At 50.4% G+C, this 9900-nt stretch overlaps 1 protein-coding gene across 9 annotated transcripts in view; it reads right to left on the reverse strand.

Annotated features, from left to right (window-relative positions):
- The window catches only part of EPB41 (erythrocyte membrane protein band 4.1), an 82174-nt gene extending 72738 nt beyond the window's left edge, over positions 1-9436 (reverse strand). For 2 of the 9 annotated variants that reach the window (XM_029963095.1, XM_029963094.1), the window contains exon 1: positions 9364-9434. The gene's annotated coding sequence lies outside the window, so the exon portion shown is untranslated. Of the gene's footprint in view, positions 1-9363 lie in introns of all 9 variants that reach the window. The other 7 variants (XM_029963101.1, XM_029963096.1, XM_029963100.1 and 4 more) reach the window with 4 other exon arrangements.
- Between the last annotated feature and the right edge of the window lie 464 nt (positions 9437-9900).

Genomic DNA, 9900 nt, shown 5'->3' on the forward strand with positions numbered 1-9900 from the left:
AAGGCCATTCAGATACTGCCTCAGTCTGTGGATGGCGAGCCAAAAAAAAAAGCAATAACTGAAATGGGGAGCACTTGGTCAACAAGAAATCCCCCCCAGGAGCCCGGCACAGCCCCGCCGAGGAGCCAGACCTGCCCCTGCTCTGCAATCCCGCACCTATGGCAAGGACTGGCTTTTCCCCACCCACAGCCAAATTATAATCGGTTATTTTTCTCAACCAGAGCTGTCCAGCTCTCCCTGCTACATACATCAGAGCAAAACGCTGCCCAGCACCATCAGCACTCCCGTGGGCTGCTGCCATCCTGCCCAGCTCGGGGGGCCAAACCCCCCTCAAACATTTGCACAGTCCCAAAGGACGCTTGGCACCGAGGCATCTCTGTTTGTTTCCCGAAGAGAATTAAGCTCTCAGGCACATTATTCTGCTTGGATTAAGAGCAACCGCCCTGCCTCTTCATCAGCAGATAATACCCCGGGCTGATGCACACCCTGGCTGGGACAGCTCCATCCTCATGCTGAGCCCTCACTGGTACTGACTTAGCAAGGACCACTCACACTGAGGGCACTTGTGCTAAATGGGAGCTAAAACCCCTCAATTTTCTGAAAAGTTGACATGCTCCTTGCAGCTGTTTACCCCTTCTCCTTTATATGTCTAGGACACTCAACTCAAAAAGAATGGGGCAGCTCCCCTTTGCCTCAGTGTTGAGACTGCTTGGAAAAAAGCTCCTTAAATGAGAGGGAAGACAGGTGTTTTCGCCTCAAATCTGGACTATCTGGTGGTTTCCTTGGACCCAGCTGAGCACATCTGATTAAAAGACACAAGCTGGGAAAGGTCTGGCTGCTGCAAGTCACTGCTCCTACACTGGGGAGAGGCAGTTCCCTTGAAACGTGCCCTGAAGCTGACTTCACTCCCCACAGCAATAAATTAACACGTTTTAATAGCCTGGGCTGTGCACAGGAGGAGCCTCTGATGTTTGGTGCTGACCCACCACAACTGCTGCTGCTCACCCAGGGGTGGGCTGAAAACAGATGAGAAACACGAGCCCAAAGGGCTTGGAGGAGAAAACCACCCAGCCAAGAAAACACAATTTTTGGATGGCAGCAACTTCTTGCAATTAAGAAAAAAACAAGCAAACAAACCCACATCACTTCATCATCAGCTGGTTGCAGATTAAGTGGAGGAGAGACCAGGGCAACAAAAACTTCACATCAAAGCAGTGATTTAACACCACACAGCACATCATCCACTGCACTGGGATCACCAGATGATCCCCAACTCCATCTGCCAGCAGCTGAGACCAGAGAGCAGCAGCATTCTGAGCCATTATTTCCCAGGTGAAGCATTTATCCACAGGGAGCACACTAGTGCAAGCTGCAGACACGCTGTGCACGAGGGCAAAGGATGCTGCTGACACCTCTCCAGGCCCCAAACAAATGGCTGAGAGCCCGAGTGGAAGGAGGAGCCTCAAAGCTAAAGAAAGAGAAACTAAAAAGTTGGGCTATCAGGTATGAAAAGAGGAACTTGGTCTGTGCCTTGAGAGCGCCTGGAAAATGCTCTGTTGGGGCAGGGGGATTTAAGCCAAAGCTCCTTTTGTAGGAAGCAGACAATAAGGATAAAAAGGAGGGAAAAAAAACCCCAAAACCACCATTATTGTGCACAGGGAAATACACCCATCACCACCACACTTCTGTAAGCCACTGACTTAGCTTCTAACCTTTTCCCTCCTACACAGCCCCAAACTGACCTCTGAAATCCCATAGGAAGTAATGGAAATGTCTTAAATTCTTCCCTATAAGAACAGTTTGCCCCATGCCAAGCCTGGATTGCAAATATTTAAAGAACTCTCCCAGTCACAGCTGGTTTAAGTTGCTTTACAGGAGTCATTTAGAGACCGGGAATTATTTTAGTAAATCAGGATTTCGTGGTATTCAGCTGCTGGATATAGGAATAAGGAGAGGAATTACATCCATTTTAGGCACGTGTTTGGGGTCGCTGAGGCAGAGGTTGGTCCTTGCAAGCTGAGAGGCCACTGGGAGCGCTCAGATCCTGAGGGATTCGGTCAGTGCAAGTCAACTGGGTCAGGGAGGACGATGCCAAACCCTGCCCTCTGCCTGGTTCACGTGCAGGCACTCACAAGCAGCTCAGCAGGACACACTGGAGCATCCTGAGAGCATCCAGACAGTAGATTAAATCCAGCCCAAGTAAGTTCTTCAGAGAACAAATCCTCTGAGAGGTGATCCAGCGCTCTGCAGGTGCCGCAGGATGCCCTACTGGTAGGATTTGTTGTAAAGCAGGGCTCCCAGTTTACCCCAGTGCCAGGGAACGCCGTGCCAGGGGCATTACTGGCACAACAATCAAAGGCACAGAGCTCTCCTCGCTTCTCCAGTGAGGAATCCCCAGTCTAAACAAAGCAACTGTGCATCACGGTGCTCCCTCCCCCAGAGCAAGCAGGATTTAAGGTGAAGAGGAATACTCGGGATTATGCCAAATTCTAGGAAAACAAAGGAATTAAGCTGGTCAGGCGAATCCTTTATCCACTCCTGCTCCCCATGAGCTGGCTGGGGCTGTATGATGCACACATGTGTGAACACACAACAGGCACACTCCGTTCCTGTGCCACATTCATGCACTTTGCACACAAGTGACAGTCCCCAGCGCAGCAGCAGCCATTTCACAAGAGCAAACAAGGTGGGAGGAGAGCAGGTGGCTCAGTTTTGCCAGCTCCTGGCCCTCTGCCCCTGGCTCCTCTTCCCAGTTTTGCTGTCACCGTCAGCAGTGCTGATCTGGCCGGGAGCAGAAGGCCAGGAAACTGCCCTTGGACTTCTCAGGCTTTGTGTCCCTGTAACACAGTGATCTAGAACTAAGATATTCCAGGTAAATGATTCACCTAGAAGGAAGGGATGCCTCAGCTAATGCTGCATTTCTCCTGTGTCCACCCCTCTCTCCAGCACAGAATTCACTCCTGAAAACACCTCTGAACTGCAAACTCGTGGAGTTTTCACAAAGGACTAGAACGCTCTGCACTGCTTTGCTACAACATGTGCTTGCACAGTGAAGGCAACCTGGAACATACACACTCACCTGGCTCTGTATCAACTCTTAACCAAAGATTAAATCTAGTCCAGCCTGATACAACACTCTCCAAAACCAAGAATCGATTCATTGTTGAGGAGTTATTAAAGAGCCAAGCAGCACCCTCTGTAGTTAAAGAGAATGAGTGATTTGGGCATTGGAATCACACTTGGCATCAGGGCAGTCTGCCTCAAGTTTTGCTAAATCCAAGCTGCCTTTTCCATCCTTTTCAGTGTGGTTTTCTACTGGAGAGTTTTCCTTTGTTGGCTGTAATTCGTGTCCTTTGAAGGCCACTGATGCTAAACTAAAACTCTGCATCCTCCCCTGCGGGCAGAAGAATCCATTTTTTGGGCCATTAGGTCTTTTTGGTACTGGGCTGGCTCACGGGGATCCCTTTTGGGGAGATGGGGAAAGCAGAGGGTATGGCAGGGAACTAAGTCTGCCCACCCAGGAATTCCTATCCCACCCAAAATCTGGTAAATTGATGCAAAAAGCTCCCACCGTGGGTTTCACCAGTTTGGATGGAGTTGATGTTCACCTGAGTCAGTGTCTTGCAGCACAGCAGACGAGCTCCAAGGAGAAAGAGGAATAAAGCAGATGAAGAGGAGCTACAGCTCTCTGCAGGCTGTGTGCCAGTGCAGGGAAGAACAGCTCCCTGGAAAGTCAGCTTTGTTCCAGGGCTTAGAGTCAGCGTGTAAAGCACATTTCTGCCAAGATGCACCACTGTAGATTAGAGGGGGAGGTCAGCTGCAGCCTGCAGGAGCCAGTGTTCACATGGAGAATATTTCTACACTGACAGAGAAATACTTTTCCTCTCAAGTATGGGTAGGAAGTGTCAAACGTGCAAGTGGCTGCACCTAACGGATCGAGAAAGGGCTTAAAAAATCCTGGAGAGTAAATGACAGGTGATGCTGTGAATGCAGGTAGTGCAGGCTCAGGGAAAGGCAGAATCAGTGTGGCACAAGCCTGAGCTCCAGAAACAACCCCAGGAATGGACTGAACCATGGAAAGAGCCACTGCAGAAGCCACAGCCTGTCCCACAGCACACCGACCTCCACCACCTTGAGAGCTCACCCTGCTTCCATTAGCTTACTAGGATTTCATCCCCTGCTGTCTCAGTGAAAAGGTGACATAACTAAAACCAGAGGAGAGGGCTTGACTGCCTCCCCCTCATTAAGGAATTCCAGGAGATGCTGTGGGAATTCCCTGTGTTTGGGCAGCGGGAGGAAGTTGAAGCCCTTGCACCAGCTTCCTAAACCAAGCAGGACCAGGCAGGCTGGCCAGAGAGGCAGCTGTCCCTTCGGCGGGGGACAAGCTCGGCTATGCAGCCTTTGTTGAAATGAACCCAAAAATGACAGTGAGTGCCACCTAGGGACCAGCGCTCGGCAGGGAGGCAGCTGAGCCACACAGACAGACCGTGTCGAGGCTGATTTCCTCCTTGCATGGACGAGGAGTCAAACTGCAGCCAGGAGAGGCTCTGGACCACTGACATAACCCCAGGTGGGTGAGTTTTGAACAGCAGCTTCTCCCCAGAAAGGCACCAGTTCAGTGAAGGAGATTTGACTCCATATTGTTGTGCTGTTGTATGGGCACAGTGCATCCCTTGGCTTCAAAATACTCAGAGCTCTTTGGTTTAGGGAAGGGCATTTTCTAGATCAGGGTTTATTTAGGACCAGTGTGTACCTAGCAGTAAGTCAGAAGTAGATACTTGGCAGAGAGCCCTTGGGTTTGCACTAACACATCCCATGTAATCCAAATTCACCCAAGCCATGGACCCAGCATTAGTCAACAGACAGCAGTTTGTCATTGAGGGCTAGACCTGCACATCAGCAAGGGATACCTGGCAAGACCTAACACTTATTTAATTAAAACTTGACCCAAATACAACTTTTAAGCAGAGCTCCCTTATTTCTTCCACAAATATGAGCTGAAGCTCTGAACCACCTTCTTCAGCTTTGCCTCCCCTGCTTGACCCTTCTTTGGACCTTGCAGGGTTTGTCTTGAGCTACTCAACTGGATCAGACTTGTCACCCCAAGTCCTGCCTAGGGATGATCCCAAAACCTTATAGGCACAGCCCAGAGTCTGTGCCAGTCTGCCCAGAGGCATTTCTGCAGGTGCACAGTGATTAACTGGTGCACATTTCCATATCACAAATTACAAAAAAAAAAAAAAAAAAAAAAAAAAAGAAAAAGACCTCAGCTTGCTTGAAATGCAGCATATTAACCTTTGAAACTGGCAGTCATGGATACCAGCTTCAAAAAGATTAATATCAATAGGACAAAATCCCAGAGGATAGCATCCCATTGCTGCTGGTTTTTCTGGAGCCAAAAATAAGGCATTTTTAGCTTTATTTATTTCTTTATCTTTCTATCCTATTCTATAAAGAAATCCTGAAGTGGTTCATATTTATAGACAGAATCCAAGTACTGGAGGAGGGCAAGGGGAATGAGAAGTTGCCAAGGAGAGCTGTGGGGATGGATGGAGCAATGGGAAGGCAAGGGCAGGAGTCCTGCTGCCATTGTCACAGCTAATTTCCAAGACTCTGAAAAAAGGTCTGTTACCGAAATAAATAATAACTCTGCTAGTTTAGGGGGTTCTGCAGGTCCACTGAGGCTGCACAACAGTAAATCCTTGGAGCAGGAGATGCAGCAGCAGCTTGGAGATGCTGATCTTACCCTGCACTCGGCGCAGACTGCGTCAGAAACAAAGCTAATAATCATTAAGCTGCCATCTTTTATTTCTAATTATTTGTCTCCACAGCAGGGCTTCTCCAACCATCGAGCAAAAGGGAAGCAAGTCTCAAAGGAGTAACTGTTTTGAAGCGGGCTCGCAGCTGCCACGGCATGAATGGCTCTCCAAGAACAGTAGCAACCGCTCTGCAGTGCCCACGGAGCTGGGAGGGAAAGCATCTCTGTTTGGGCTGGTTTTCAATGTCGGTTTTTAGGTCAACTAAAACAGCCTTTCTTATGCAATAGAAAGCTCACTTGCTTTGGGGTTTTTGCTTTCATTTAATTAGATGGTAATTCCGAGGGCAGCACCGCTATTCTGAACCCCACAATGAGAACTGTTTCGCTGCCTTACAAAGCAACAAAGTGAAAACACTGAGCTAAGCCGGCCCTAGAACTTGACACCGCATCGGGAGTCTGATGGTCTCTTCTGAGGGGGTGGGACAAGTGAAAGGGACACCCTGCTGCTGCATTTCTATAGACTCATTTAGGTTGGAAAAGCCCTCCAAGATCATGGAGTCCAACCATTCCCCCAGCACTGCCAAGGCCACCACGAACCCATGTCCCCAAGTGCCACATCCACATGGCTTTTAAATCCCTCCAGGGGTGGGGACTCCACCACTGCCCTGGGCAGCTGTGCCAGGGCTGGACATCCCTTTCCATGAAAAATTTTCCCAGTATCCAACTTGAACCTCCCCTGGCACAACTTGAGGCCGTTTCCACTTGTCCCATCCCTTGTTCCCTGGGAGCAGAGCCCGACCCCCCCCCAGCTCCCCCCTCCTGTCAGGGGGTTGCAGAGCCAGAAGGTCCCCCCTGAGCCTCCTTTCCTCCAGGCTGAGCCCCCCCAGCTCCCTCAGCTGCTCCTGCTGCTCCAGCCCCTTCCTCAGCTCCATTCCCTTCCCTGGACACGCTCCAGCCCCTCAATGTCTTCCTTCTCATGAGGGGCCCAGAACTGACCCCAGGTTTCAGGGTTTGGCCTCAGCAGTGCCCAGCACAGGGGGACAGTCACTGCTCTGGTCCTGTGGCCACACCATGGCTGGTACAAGCCAGGTGCCCTTGGCCTCCTTGGCCACCTGGGCTCATGTTCAGCTGCTGCTGACCATCGGGAGAGGTCGAAGCAGAAAATCTCACTGAGAGGCGCAAAAGCAGGAGATCTCATTTGTTCTTCCTCCCTGAGTCACGTGTAAACAAGAATTAAGGGGAGACCCAAGTTCACAACACAACAACAAGCTGCTCAAGGGCTCCATGAAGCAATGCCATTCTCCAGGTGACACAGGAGTTACAGGATAGAAAGAAACAACTTCGTGTACAGGTGAACTTTAAGATCATAACACGTGTCTCCCAGTCACCAGTGCCAACGTATGGAAAGACATATCCCAGCCACAGCCCATGAATGCACACACTGCACTCACCACCACAGACAGGCTAGGATTTCTTGACAGGCTTTAAATAATGGCAACATATGTGAACCTCAGCTTGAAGGTCAAGAGCAAAACCCCCAACAGAGGCTCTTCCTGCATCTTCAGCATTTTCCTTCACGGTTGCTGCCCTGCAGCTACTCACAGCTTCCCTTGGGGGAAGCTGCTGGTGTGGTACTCTCAGGACTGATGCCCAACACTTATCAGGTCAGGAGGAGAGATTCTGTTACTACAGCTCCTGTGCATTTTATGTTTACCTATGAGATGAGCCAGGCTTAAAGATGGAGAAGCAATCTGAGCCTGCTGTTTTTGCTGCTGGGTGAAGGTCAGGACTGTCCCTGAGCCAGTGAAACTGTACCACACCACCTTGATCTTTGTCACCACTAACAAGGTACCACTTGGCTTTCTGGCCCTCTGACCAAGATTCACACCAGGCCTTCAGCAAGCAGCAAATCTCATCTCGTAGCAGGGTCAAAACCCCCAAAGCCTGTAACAAGGAGGACCACCAAAATGCAGCTCTCTGCCCCCTGTGTGGGACAACAAAAGTCACAGTGAGACTGCTCTGGGGAGAGCAAACCAGGGATTGTCCAGGTTATAAGCATTCCCCAAGGAAGAAATTCACCCGTGAGCAGAGACTTGTCACACAGCCATAACCAGATGGGCCACTGTCCTGGGGGTCTGCTCAGGCATCGAGGATGAAAACCTGCTCCAGACCACGTTGGCACAGCTACAGCCACTGTGCTGGTACAGGTTTGCCTCTCACTGACCCACCCTGACTCTCACACAAGTGCTTTGCTCCACATCAGAGCTCGCAGGACTTTCCATGCAGAGGAGTTTTATTCTGCTTTCAGATGACTGCTGGGTGTTTGATGGGGTTGGGGCTCAGCACCTCTGATCAAGGCAGGTCCTCTAGTTAATTAACAATCCTGCTTTTAGAGATGTGGCAGCAAAGAGCAGCTCATTCAGATCAGGAGGCAGCAGCACAGCTTCCAAATATAGTCCTGCACTCAGTTCTGGGTAGGAACAACAGGTTTGTGCTTGGTTTTGATTCATCTCTCCTGCCCCCCCGTGAGGCATCGTATAATGATGTTGAGTTTAAGAATAAAGCAATCTGTTCCCAGCAGCTTCCTCTGCTTTCCCTTCAAGCCTTTCATCAGTGACCAGCAGCACATGGAATGCTCAGGCATGGAGCAGAGCTGCTCTAAATATGCTCAGTCCTTTCCACTACTAGGAGAGGAGAGGATGTTACTGGGGAGGGAAGGTGATGTACAGCAGGACCCTCTGAATTTTAGAAAAAGAAAGAAAGTAAATTTGAAACTTCTGAAGTTTCCAGAGATCACAACCTCGGTGCAAAGGCACCAGTGAATCCAGAGAAACAGCTTCACCCAGCAGATACCCCTTCCTTCCCTCCACCCCGAGCACACACACCTTATCCTGAGAGGCTTTAACACACAAAGTGCACCTCACAGGTTCAGAGCAGACACCAAACCCCTGCAGGGAAACCACCAGAATCCACCCCATCAGGGCGATTTTTCCCCCATGCAAAGCAGGATCTCCTTGAACACAAACTGAAAACATCAGTGCCTGGTGCACTTCTCCAAACTCGACATGCATTTCCCCTCCTCTCCTGCCAGAAGGGCCTCAGGCTCCTCTCCCTGCCCTGCAAAGCCCCAAATATCTGCAGGATTGCAAAGGGGAAGGTGGCCCAGTGCCCTCAGAGAGCCCCTTACACAACCACAGCACTGATCTGCCACCAACAGCTGGCAGGAGGCGTCTGGGGAGGAACAGGGGCCATTGCCTTCCACTCCTAAAAACATTTTCACTTCCATTTGCTCACTTGCTGGCACTTAGTGAGCTTTTATCCCCAGGTCAGTGCTCCACAGCCCAGGCTGGCAATAAAAACTCCCACTGGGGGCTTCTTCATATTATAAACCACAACAATTTCCAGGCCAAGGAAGTGCTTTTCAATATCCAAAATCTTCACACACACACACACACAGACACAAACACACACGATAAATCCTGCTGTTTGATAACAACCCATGCTCCAGAGTTTAAGACAGAATAAACAGGTCAGTTCATTATTTAAGTCCAAGCAACTTAAAACTTAAAATTCAGGCATTTCCATCTGACAAAGCAGGTACTTACCCAGAGATGAGACAGCCGGGCCAACCACGCAGGCGAGGCACCAAAATCCATCACGGGGCAGCAGATATTGAAGAGAAGGGAGAAGAGACACTGGTTAATAAGCAGTTTCAGCCAAACACGAAACCCCCCCCACCCTCACCCACCAGGAGCCACAAAGTCAAGTGCTCACACTCGGATCCACATGAGCCCGGCAACAACCCAGCGAAGTTCAGTGTCTGACTCTCCCCAGGGCTGAAGGTGGAACCGGACGTTCACGTTCAGCCACTTCTTAGAAAAGTAAACACCGAGTGGGGAAGGAAAAAAAAAAAAAAAAAAAGCCCCAAAAACATCAGCCCGGCATTACCTAACGCTGATAACACGGCGGGTGGTGACGCAGGAGCCCGTGCCTGCCAGCCTGCAGTGAGTACGGACTCCAGGGAGTACAGACTCCGGGGAGTACAGACTCCAGGCAGTAGAGCCCCCCGAGCCGGGGCACAGGGCACTGCCGAGAGTCGGGCGGAGCCGGGCTGGAGGAGCAGCGAGCTCCGTGAGGGCTCC

Source organism: Manacus vitellinus, unplaced genomic scaffold (assembly GCF_001715985.3).
Source record: "Manacus vitellinus isolate BGI_N305 unplaced genomic scaffold, ASM171598v3 scaffold_52_pilon, whole genome shotgun sequence".
Lineage (NCBI taxonomy): Eukaryota > Metazoa > Chordata > Aves > Passeriformes > Pipridae > Manacus > Manacus vitellinus.